The sequence below is a fragment of the Leucoraja erinacea genome, chromosome 7, assembly GCF_028641065.1.
Source record: "Leucoraja erinacea ecotype New England chromosome 7, Leri_hhj_1, whole genome shotgun sequence".
NCBI lineage: Eukaryota > Metazoa > Chordata > Chondrichthyes > Rajiformes > Rajidae > Leucoraja > Leucoraja erinaceus.
The window spans coordinates 63,755,060-63,768,566 of NC_073383.1; positions in this window are offsets into that span (position 1 = coordinate 63,755,060).

Below are 13,507 nucleotides of genomic sequence, written 5' to 3' on the forward strand. Positions count from 1 at the left end.
ATGCCTTTAAGTGTTTTATTTATTTTGTTTATTTTCGACTTTAATTAATAGTTAATAAATTTTCAATGTTTTGAACGCCAGACTTTTTTGAAAACATTTATATGTTGACAGCTGGCCAAGCTCGAAGATGGTGGATTAGTAGGCTGCCAAAGTTTCCACAGCTGTTGTGTTGGCTGGACTAGTGCTGGCCCCACCATATTGTGACATTACACCACTCCCTGCCACCATAGAGGGTCTCATCACTGAAGATTCAGCCAGCTTGCAATGCAATTTGACGAAGGTCACAAAAACAGCAGCAATGAAGGTGAAGGGGTTGCCTCTAGCAGGACCTTTGAGGTTATGGATGTTACACCACAGAAGCGAGAATCAATTCACCTCTGACTGAAGTGACACCCCCAATTAACAGCATTCCTAGTCCTAGATTATTCCACAAATGGAAATGTCTTATCCTCAGCTACTCTGTCAAGAGCCTTCAGGATCTTATATGTCCCAGTAAAGTTTAAGTTTAGTTTTAGACATTATTGTTTTGCATGCTCTCCAAACAGATCAGGCATAACATGCATAAATACAGTACAATCAGTTCAAGCACAAGTACAATAGAGAGAGCAAAGAGGTAGATACAGAATGCTTAATGTAGTTCTCAATTTTGTAGTAGTACATCAGTTCCTTAGATAAACACTACTACCTCAATGGGGTTGTGGCGAATCAGACAGTACTCTAGCTTATGGAAGGACCATTCATAAGCCAACAGTTATTTCTTACTCATCTAAGCTCCAACAGATAGAACCCAAACCTGTCCATCGTTTTCCTATAGGACGACTTACCCATTCTAAGTTGTGATGGTTTAGTAAACCATCAATTAATGGTTTATATTAACATTTATCTTTAAATTAACCAAGACCATACATGTTACTCAATGTGTTTGCACCAATGCCCAATCCAGCTGAAGCATAACCTCCTTACTCCTGTGTAGGAAGGAAGTGCAGATGCTGGTTTAAACCAAAGATAGACACAAAATGCTGGAGTTACTTAGTTAGACAGGCAGACTTTCTGGAGAGAAGAAATGGGTGACGTTTTGTCCCATTCCTTCTATCCAGATACAGTATGCCGCCTGTCCCTCTGAGTTACTCCAGCATTTTGTGTATATCTTCTTACTTCTGTGTTCAATTACCCTGGCAATATACAATAACATTCCATTAGCTGTCCTAATTATTTGTCCTACCTGCATACAAATGAACCTATTCATCTGAAAGGGCTCAGTGACCTCAACTTAATTAACATCAAGGTTTCAATTAATTTGTATAATTTAAACAAGGGTTTAAATGAGTTTATCATTTCTAAATGTCTTATTTGTATTTTGAGATTCTTTGAAACATACTTAATTGATTTTTGACTGCGAGTCTGCCTAAAATTGGAAAAGCCTACAGACATAATGGACTGTCAGAGTCTTCAGTGGTCATGTACTTAACATCTGCTATCTGCCTTCTGTGGCCTATTTGTAGCTGGTGAAACATTGCAGAACAGCTGCAGCAGCCAGGACAACATGATGTTGGGGTCACCGAGCCACGAACCTAGCCTTGACCATGATCATCTCACAACAGGCAAGTGGACCAGGTTCGATTTAATCTGCACAATTTCATTTCTCAATCAACGTTTCTCAAAAAAATCAATTACTCGTTATCACAAACCATATACATATGTGCAAATATCTGACTGGGCTCACCCGGAGAGGGAAGGCTGCCGAGCCCAGCCTCTGCTCGCCCCATGGACTGGGAATCGGAGAGGAGGTGAAGGGAGAGGATGCTGAATAAGGGGCCCGGGAAGAAGGACCGTCAGGGGGTCTTACCTTCCCTGCCCTTGAGATCAGCTTCAGGAGGCTCCCCCCACCCCGGAGACCAAGGATTAAAGAAGGCCAGGCATTGAGAGGGACATCGGATTGCGGGGCAACCAAAATGGAGGTGACGCTGCCACGGACCTTTGTGGCCTCCTGCACACAGACTCAGTGAGCTGTCCTGTACATTCTGTACTAACATTCTGTACTAACCAGGGGAAAGATAGAAATATAGAAAATAGGTGCAGGAGTAGGCCATTCGGCCCTTCGAGCCTGCACCGCCATTCAATATGATCATGGCTGATCATCCAACTCAGTATCCTGTACCTGCCTTCTCTCCATACTCCCTAATCCCTTTAGCCACAAGGGCCACATCTAACTCCCTCTTAAATATAGCCAACAAACTGGCCTCAACTACCTTCTGTGGCAGAGAATTCCAGAGATTCACCACTCTCTGTGTGAAAAGTGCTTGTGTATGGTGACAGTCTTGCTGAGCTGTATGCAAAAAAGTATTTCACTGTACCTGGTGCATGTGACAATAAAGAATCCATAGATCATTGACCATTGACAAATTACCAGACATTTCCTGTATTGTATAGGTGACTGTACCTAGTGGATATAATGTGCAATGGCATATTCTAAGTTTGTTAACCGTGCAGGAAAAGTGTTTTTTTTTTTAAGTGAGGATAATTCCTCTACTGTTTGCATAATTGGAAATATTCCATCTTTTTTTTATTCCGGACATTCAGAATTCATAGTTTGCCAGTAAATCATTTTACATGTCCAAATGTTGCATTAAACAAATACAGCCAGTGACATTGTACTGGGTGCATCCACTTCTTCACATTCCTTCAATGCTGAAAATACCATGCTGCCAGATCCTTGAATAAACCTGAGAGCATTGAAGCTCAAGTCACTTGTGTCATTTAGCAGAAAGAAAATTAAATCTTAAGTTAAAAAGAATCAAAATGTTCTTGCCAAGTTTTGGTTAAGTACTCTTAAATTAACAATGAGAAAATTCATCCTCAAACTTTTGGATTTGTCTTAAGTCCTGAAGAGATGAATAATTTGAGGCTGATCCTGTCATTTTATAATGAAAACAAAATGCAATAGAACATTTTGAAAAGTTGTCCGTAATTCTGCTCACCGTTTCAAAATGGGAGGAAAATAACTGAATAAAATAATCCTAAATCACTAATTTTGACTTTTAAAGAGAAAGAGGGCCTTTGACTCAATTTTGTCCAGATGCCAAGATTCTTGTGAAGGCCAACTGGAATATCTTGCATTCTGAGGCCAATAGGAATACTTTGCATTTCGATAAATGCTGTGAGATATGTCTCCTCTGTGGATTCCAAACATCCAGCAATTTTTTCAGTGTGTAGATGAAAGCATGAGGCTCAAATAGATCAAAACAAGGTGTGTCCTTTTTTCAGACTTCTCAGAGATAATTTCTCTGAAATCTGCTATAAGAATGCTGTAGCCCAACAAGAATTAATATTGCAACAATCCTTTCATAGGTAAAGCCTTTAATCAACAAGTATTGCTCACAGCAAACATTATAAATATTACTCTGTGTGATTGGCATTCCATCCACCACCCTAAATATTCATTCGATTCACCACCAGTGCAGAATGACAGCACTTTGTAATTATTGAAATAGAGATTGGACCAATAAAGACAATTTTGCGGTGAGTTCACAGAGTGGTTTCTTGGAACAATGTGGTGAGGAGTCAACCAAGGAGCAGGTAATTTTGGATCTGGCATTGTGTCATCGGACAGGATTAACTAATGAACATATAATAAAGGATAACCTAGGAAAAAGGTATCATAACATGATACTATTTCAATTTCAATTTGAGGACGAGTGAGTGAGAATAATGCTTGAAATTTAGATAAAGGCAATTTACAAAGCTGCAAAGGCAAAGTTGACTGAGTGGATTGGCAAAATGGATTAACAGGTAAAATGGTGGATAAACAGTGGGAGGCATGAAAAATTTTTATTATGGGAAACAAAGAAATGGCAGACGAGTTGACCAGGCACTTTGAATCTGTCTTCACTAAGGAAGATACAAACAATCTCCCAGATGTACCAGTGGCCAGAGGACCGAGGGTGATGGTGGAACTGAAGGAAATTCACATTAGGCAGTAAATGGTGTTGGGTAGATTGGGGAGACTGAAGGCTGATAATCCCCAGGGCCTGATGGACTGCATCCCAGGGTACTTAAGGAAATGGCTCTAGAAATTGTGGACGCATTGGTGATCATTTTCCAATGTTCTATAGATTCAGGATCAGATCCTGTGGATTGGAGGGTAGCTAATGTTATCCCACTTTTTAGGAAAGGAGGGAGAGAGAAAACAGGGAATTTTAGACCAGTTAGCCTTACATCATATATAACCATATAACCATATAACAATTACAGCACGGAAACAGGCCATCTCGGCCCTACAAGTCCGTGCCGAACAACTTTTTTTCCCCCTTAGTCCCACCTGCCTGCACTCATACCATAACCCTCCATTCCCTTCTCATCCATATGCCTATCCAATTTATTTTTAAATGATACCAATGAACCTGCCTCCACCACTTCCACTGGAAGCTCATTCCACACCGCTACCACTCTCTGAGTAAAGAAGTTCCCCCTCATATTACCCCTAAACTTCTGTCCCTTAATTCTGAAGTCATGTCCTCTTGTTTGAATCTTCCCTGTTCTCAAAGGGAAAAGCTTGTCCACATCAACTGTCTATCCCTCTCATCATTTTAAAGACCTCTATCAGGTCACCCCTTAACCTTCTGCGCTCCAGAGAATAAAGACCTAACTTATTCAACCTATCTCTGTAACTTAGTTGTTGAAACCCAGGCAACATTCTAGTAAATCTCCTCTGTACTCTCTCTATTTTGTTGACATCCTTCCTATAATTGGGCGACCAAAATTGTACACCATACTCCAGATTTGGTCTCACCAATGCCTTGTACAATTTTAACATTACATCCCAGCTTCTATACTCAATGCTCTGATTTATAAAGGCTAGCATACCAAAAGCTTTCTTTACCACCCTATCTATATGAGATTCCACCTTCAAGGAACTATGCACGGTTATACCCAGATCCCTCTGTTCAACTGTATTCTTCAATTCCCTACCATTTACCATGTACGTCCTATTTTGATTTGTCCTGCCAAGGTGTAGCACCTCACATTTATCAGCATTAAACTCCATCTGCCATCTTTCAGCCCATTTTTCCAAATGGCCTAAATCACTCTGTAGACTTTGGAAATCCTCTTCATTATCCACAACACCCCCTATCTTGGTATCATCTGCATACTTACTAATCCAATTTACCACACTTTCATCCAGATCATTGATGTACATGACAAACAACAAAGGACCCAACACAGATCCCTGAGGCACCCCACTAGTCACCTGCCTCCAACCCGATAAACAGCCATCCACCATTACCCTCTGGCTTCTCCCATTCAGCCACTGTTGAATCCATCTTGCTATTCGGTGGTGGGGAAATTGCTGGAGTCAATTATAAAAGATGAAATAGCGACACATTTGGATAGCAGTAACAGGATGCTGACATGGATAGAAAATTGGTAGGCAGACAGGAAACAAAGAATAGGGATTAACTGGTCTCTTACAGATTGGCAGGCAGTGACTATGGGGGTACTGCAAGGCTCAGTGCTGGGACTGCAGCTATTTACAATATACATTAATGATTTAGATGAAGAGATTAAAGGTAACAAGCAAATTTGCAAATGACACAAAGCTGGGTGGCAGGGTGAACTGTGAGGAGAATGCTATGAGGATGCAGGGTGGCTTGGGCAGGTTGGGTGAGTGGGCAGATGCATGGCAGATGCAGTTTAATGTGGATAAATGTGAGGTTATCCACTTTGGTGGCAAGAACAGGAAGGCAGGTTATCGTCTGAATGGTATCAAGTTGGGAAAAGGGAAGTACAACGAAATCTGGGTGTTGTTGTTCATCTGTCACTGGAATTAAGCATGCAGGTAAAGCAAGCAGTGAAGAAAGCTAAAGACATGTTGGCCTTCATAACAAGAGGAGTTGAGTAGGAGAAGAGGTCCTTCTACAGTTGTACAGGGCCCTAGTGAGACCACACCTGGAGTATTGTGTGCAGTTTTGGTCCCCTAATTTGAGGAAGGACATTCTTACTATTGAGGGAGTGCAGCATAGGTTCACAAGGTTAATTCCCGGGATGGCGGGACTGGTATCTGCTGAGAGAATGGAGCAGCTGGACTTGTATACTCTGGAACTTAGGATGAGAGGATATCTTATTAAATCATATAAGATTATTAAGGGATTGGACACACTAGAGGCACGAAACATGGTCCCGATGTTGTGGGTCCAAAACCAGGGGCCACATTTTAAGAATAAGGTGTAGGCCATTTAGAACGGAGATAAGGAAATACTTTTTCACCCAGAGAGTTGTAAATCTGTGGAATTCTCTACATCAGAAGACAGTGGAGGCCAATTCTCTGAATGCTTTCAAGAGAGTTAGATAGAGCTTTTAAAGATAGCTGAGTCAAGGGATATAATAATAATAATAATAATAATAATAATAATACATTTTATTTATGGGCGCCTTTCAAGAGTCTCAAGGACACCTAACAAAAATTTAGCAGGTAGAGGAAAAACATGTAAGGGGAATGAAATAAATAGTAGAGACATGACTAGTACACAAAGTAAAGACAGAATACAATTCAAAATACAATATGAAGCAATTAATGCACAGATGAAAAGGGAGGGGGACGTGGGGCTAAGGATAGACAGAGGTGAAGAGATGGGTCTTGAGGCGGGACTGGAAGATGGTGAGGGACACGGAATTGCAGATCAGTTGGGGGAGGGAGTTCCGGAGCCTGGGAGCTGCCCTGGAGAAGGCTCTGTCCCCAAAACTGCGGAGGTTGGACTTGTGGATGGAGAGGAGCGGCTGATGTGGATCTGAGGGACCGTGCGGGTTGGCAGGGGGAGAGGAGGTCGGTGAGATATGGGGGGGCCAGATGCTGGAGGGCTTTGTTGGTGAGGATCGGGATTTTGTAAGTGATCCGGTGGGAGATGGGAAGCCAGTGAAGTTGTTTGAAGACTGGAGTGATGTGATGCCAGGATTTGGTGTGGGTGATGAGTCGGGCGGCTGCTTTCTGGACCAGTTGGAGTCGGTTGATGTAGATGGAGCTGATGCCAAGGAGAAGTGAGTTGCAATAGTCCAGTCGGGAGGAGATGAACGCATGGATGAGTCTTTCAGCAGCGGGAGGTGTGAGCGAGGGTCTGAGTTTGGCGATGTTGCGGAGATGAAAGAAGGAGGTTTTAATGACATGGCGGATGTGAGGCTCAAGGGAGAGGGTGGAATCAAAGATCACGCCAAGGTTGCGGGCCTTGGGAGATGGGGAGACAGTAGTGCCGTCGATGGTGAGAGTGGGGTTATTGATTTTGCTGAGTGTGGCTTTGGAGCCTATGAGGAGGAATTCTGTCTTATTGCTGTTGAGTTTGAGGAAGTTATGTTGCATCCAGGTTTTTATAGCTGACAAACAGGAGTTGATATTCTATCGTATATAAAAAGGATATGGGGAAAAGGATAGTCTGGATAGTTATATGGATGGTAAGGGAATGGAGGGTTATGGTCTGAGTGCAGGTATATGGGACTAGGGGAGATTATGTGTTCGGCACGGACTAGAAGGGTCGAGATGGCCTGTTTCCGTGCTGTAATTGTTATATGGTTATATGGTTATATGTTTAAAGGCAGGAACGGGTACTGATTGTGGATAATCAGCAATGAGTGGCAGTGGTGGCTCAAAGGGCCGAATGGCCTACTCCTGCACCTATTGTCTATTGTCTAAAATATTTCATAAACTTCAGCAAAGGTATATTCCTGAGAGGAAGAAAGAAACTACGAGAAGGATTTTCATCATGCCAAATCAAGAAAGGTAAGGATAGTATCAAATTGAACGAAAATGGCAACAAATATGAAAATGAGTGGTAAATAAAAAGGTGGAAACATTTTAAGAAACCAGCAAAAAAGGACAAAAAAAAGACAGGACAAAGTATGAGAGTAAATAGTAAATGACATATAAACAGCATGCGTTTCTATAGTATATAAAAAGGAGATGTATAGTTAAATTAAATGCCAGCACTTGGAGGACAGGACAGAGGAATTAATAATGGGAAACAAAGCAGCAGCAGCAGTGTTTCAAGACTTTTTTTTTCGATTAGTCTTCAAGTAAAAGATGCCAAAACATCACAATAATAATAGATAATCATGAGGTAGCACAGAGGAGGAAACTTAAAGCAATCATTAGGAAAACAGTATGAGGTAGACTAATTGGGTTGGAGGCGATAAAGTCCGTGGACCTGAGGGCTTGTATTGTAGGATCTAATAGTAAGTGGCTACAAAGATGGTGGATGCTTCAGTTGCAAGCTACCAATATATCTCTAGATTTTGGAGAGATCCCAGAGGATTGTAAAACCACAAATGTAATGCCTAATACTGCCTAACCCCCTGAATTACTCCAACACTTTGTGCCTTTTTGTATTCCAGCATTGGATTACAAAATAATAAACTTGCTTCTAAATCTTACAAGATAAGATACAAGATACATTTATTTGTCACATGTACCAGTTGGTACAGTGAAATGTGTGGTCACCATACAGCCATACAAATATAAAAATGAACACAACACACGATAGACTCCAACTTAAAACCTCCCCACACAGCAGAATCTAAGTTTCCCACTGTGAGGGAAGGCACCAAAGTCAGTCCTCTTCCTCTGATGTTCTTGATGTTCACCCGTGGTCGGGGCCTCCCGAGCCCTCCGCAGTCGCCGCTAGGGGCGGCCCGCTGCTCAGGCCCACTCGCCGGGATGATTGTACTCCTAAGTCGGAACGGGAGGACAACCTCAGTGGCTTGGACCTCAGAATCGTCCGCTTCCTACCAGAGTCCATGGCTCCCGAAGTCCACAGGCAGAGATTCACGCTGGCGGCCCTCGGCAAAGGGATCCCAGGACTCCGCGATGATGAAGGCAGCGCTTCCCGCGCTGGGAACTCTACGAACCACAGCTCCGCGATGTTGATGCAGTAGGCCCAGTGCAGTCAGGTAATTATTCAGACATTCATACAGTGCAGTCAGGTAAGTATTCAGACCCCTTCACTTTCTCCTCATTTTGTTACATTACAGCCTTATTCCAAATTGGATTAATTCATTTTTCTTATCATCAATCTACACATAATATCTCATAATAAAAAAGCAAAAACAGGTGTTTAGAATTTTTTGCAAAGTAATTAAAAATAAATTTCTGAAATATCACATTTACGTAAGTATTCAGACCCTTTACTCAGTACTTTCTTGAGGCACCTTTGGCAGCAATTACAGCCTCAAGTCTTCTTGGGTATGATGTTACAAGCTTGGCACACATGTATTTGGGTAATTTCTCCCATTCTTCTCTGCAGATCCTCTCAAGCTCTGTCAGGTTGGATGGTGAGCGTCAATGCACAACTATTTTCAGGTCCCTCCAGAGATGTTCGATCGGGTTCAAGTTCGGGCCACACAAGGACATTCACAAACTTGTCACAAAGCCACTCCTGCGTTGTCTTGGCTGTGCGCTTAGGATCGTTGTCCTGTTGAAAGGTGAATCTCCACCCCAGTCTGAGGTCCTGAACGCTCAGGCGCAGGTTTTCATCAAGAATCTCTCTCTGTATTTTGCTCCGTTCATCTTTCCTTCGATCCTGACTAGTCTCCCAGTTCCTGCCACTGAGAAACATCCCCACAGCATGATACTGCCACCACCATGCTTCCATGTAGGTATGGTATTGGCCAGGTGATGAGCGGTGACTGGTTTCCTCCAGACGTGAAGCTTGCCAATCTTGGTTTCATCAGACCAGATAATCTTGTTTCTCATACTGAGAGTTCTTTAGGTGCCTTTTGGCACACCAAGCTGGCTGTCATGTGCTTTTTACTGGGGAATGGCTTCCGTCTGGCCACTACCATAAAGGCCTGATTGGTGATGTGCTGCAGATATAGTTGTCCTTCTGGAAGGTTCCCTCATCTCCAAAGAGGAACTCTGGCGATCTGTCAGAGTGACCACTGGGTTCTTGATCACCTCCCTTCTCCCCTGATTGCTCAGTTTGGCTGGTCTGCCAGCTGTATGAAGAGTCCTGGTGGTTGCAAAGTTCTTCCATTTAAGAATGACGGAGGCCACTGTGCTCTTTGGGACCTGCAATGCTGCAGAAATTGTTTTATACCCTTCCCCAGATCTGTATCTCGATACAATCCTGTCTCGGAGGTCTACGGCCAATTCCTTTGTCTTCAAGGCTTGGTTTTTGCTCTGACATGCACCTTATATAGACAGGTGTGTGCCTTTCCAAGTCATGTCCAATCAATTTAGTTTACCACTGGTGGACTCCAGTCAAGTTGTAGAAACATCTCAAGGATAATCAATGGAAACAGGATGCACCTAAGCTCAATTTTGAGTGTCATAGCAAAGGGTCTGAATACTTATGTAAATGTGATATTTGAGTTATTTATTTTTATTTACTTTCCAAAATTTCTAAACACCTGTTTTCACTTCTTCATTCTGGGGTATTGTGTGTAGATTGTTGATAAAATAAAATAACTTAATCCATTTTAAAATAAAGCTGTAACATAACAAAATGTGGAAAAAGTGAAGAGGTATGAATACTTTCTGAATACACTGTATCTCTGAACATCTCTCCTAGGCCCAGCACATTGATGCAATCACAGAGAAACCTCAATGGCTAGGCACTGTGGACACTGCCCAGTCCTACAGACATAGAAACATAGAAACATAGAAAATAGGTGCAGGAGTAGGATATTCGGCCCTTCGAGCCTGCACCGTCATTCAATATGGTCATGGCTGATCATCCAACTCAGTATCCTGTACCTGCCTTCTCTCCATACCCCCTGATCCCTTTAGCCACAAGGACCACATTTAACTCCCTCTTAAATATAGCCAATTAACTGGCCTCAACTACCTTCTGTGGCAGAGAATTCCAGAGATTCACCACTCTCTGTGTGAAAAATGTTTTTCTCATCTTGGTCCTAAAAGATTTCCACTTTATCCTTAAACTGTGACCCCTTGTCCTGGACTTCTCCAACATCAGGAACAATCTTCCTGCATCTAGCCTGTCCAACCCCTTAAGAATTTTGTAAGTTCCTATAAGATCCCCCCTCAATCTTCTAAATTCTAGCGAGTACAAGCCGAATCTATCCAGTCTTTCTTCATATGAAAGTTCTGACATCTCAGGAATCAGTCTGGTGAACCTTCTCTGCACTCCCTCTATGGCAAGAATGTCTTTCCTCAGATTTGGAGACCAAAACTGTACGCAATACTCCAGGTGTGGTCTCACCAAGATCCTGTACAACTGCAGTAGAACCTCCCTGCTCCTATACTCAAATCCTTTTGCTATGAATGCTAACATACCATTCGCTTTCTTCACTGCCTGCTGCACCTGCATGCCTACTTTCAATGACTGGTGTACCATGACACCCAGGTCTCGTTGCATCTCCCCTTTTCCTAATCGGCCACCATTGGCCTACCTACTATTGCAGGAAGCTATAGGATGTGCTCTCAGAAAGGCAGCCAGTATCATCAAATACCCACACCATACTGGCCACACTCTCTTTTCACTACTAACATTGGTTTTCAGCTTCATGTTTTCAACCAAGAAACCTGTAAAAGCAAGCAGCTAGAGAACATGACAAGCTCCAGTCTGAAAAAAGGTCCCGTCCTGAAAAGTCATCCATCATTTTCTTCAGAGATGCTGCCAGACTCATTGAGTTTCTCCAGCGCTTTGTGTCTATCTTTGGCATAAACCAGCATCTGCTATTCTTTATTACTCCATTCTAGCCGTTGAACTGCACAGTTTAGTTAGGAACACACACACACACACAGTTACAAATCAAAGAATGCAATGTCTGAAATATAAAATGTAACAAATCCTTCTTCCCCACACCTATCAGGCTCCTGAACACAACACAACACTTACTTCAGCAACTATGCTCTTCTATGGACTGTGATTTGCACCGAGGAATTTGGATTTTGCACTTTTATTATGGTTAACTAGTATCACAGTTACTTGATTATTACATATCATTGGTGTGTTATTGCAATCACAGGCCCATTAAACTGAGGCAAGTAAGAATGTCATTGTTTCTTTGTTGGTACGTAGGACAATTAAAAACGCATGACTCAACTTAAGACATGTAAATTCAGCATAATTCCAGTGGAAATAAAGCAAAGCAGGAAGAGTGAACCAATATTTTTGTTTTAATTTTATTGAAAGCTTTGAGAATTTGTTTTAATTTATTCAGTTAATTTATTCAGTATTTAAATTTAACACTGGAAAGACCCTTTGATGGAATTAACATAAATGCGATATACAAAAGTACGTAAATATTTGTTTGATCCAATTTATTCTGTTTACTAAGATGAGAATAGATAAATAGTATTATAGTTTTCTGTTAACAACTGTGCTGGATATGTGTTTATGTTATGTATTTGTTCATTAAATATACCAAATTATATTTTAATATTCATGACAGAGACTTTAGCACATCAATGTTACAAACATTTTCAGATTTGGGAACAGCTTCTTCCCAGCTGATGTTAGGGCAACTGAATCATCCATCCTATCTACCTCTTTGATGACACTCGGACTATCCTTGATCAGATTTTGCTGGCTTTACCTTGCACTAAACGTTATTCCCTTATCATGTATCGATACACTGTAAATGGATCAATTGTAATCATGTATTGTCTTTCTGCTGCTGATGGTTAGCATGTAACAAAAAGCTTTTCACAATAAACTGAGCTGAAAATGTGGTAGATTGCATGCAATCTTAAAAAGGAGAGACAACAATGTGATCATCATTCTGTATAATAATTAAATCCAAGATAAAGCAAAGCTTTTACCCAATACACTTTCCTAAAAGAGACATCCAAACAAAATTCACACAAAAAATCTTTCAACAACAATATTTCTTGGCTTCTCTGACACAGTGAAATTACAGCAACAGTTCAATTCTTACGATCAAATGATTCATTCCTGTTAAGTTACTTTTTGCAAACACATCCCATCAACACATTAACCAGATAAAACAATGCTTTGGACCTCAGTGGAATTTGTGTTAGCTGACACTAGTGGTTTACTTATATCTTTATGTGAGCTAATTACATGTGTTTCTCTATGTATAACATAGGTTGTTATAATTTAAGAAATGTATTTATTGAGTGTACTGGAAGTGCGGAAGTCGGTGAGTCTTAACATAAGACAGTAATTGAAATCACTTGCTGTTGCGCAGAATACTGAAGGAAAGATCGTACTTTGATATAACACCTTTCATAGTTTCTGAATGTCCCAAAGCACATGAAGTACTTTTGGAACGAGGGAACTCAGGAGCCAAAATCACTGAGCAAATTTGAAGACAACAATGTGATAACATTAAGATAACTTATATGTGTGGCAAGGCCACGGAATCCAGGGAGGATGGATAAACTGACCGTAGCAATATAGTCGAGGGGCATATAAGAATAGTGATCCGCTCTATGTTCTGTGTTTGTCATTACAGGCTCTGTTTCTATCTGTAGTTTTTGTGGTATGAGTAGCACTTTGACATTAAAAGATCAGATGCATGGAGAACCACCACCGCATCA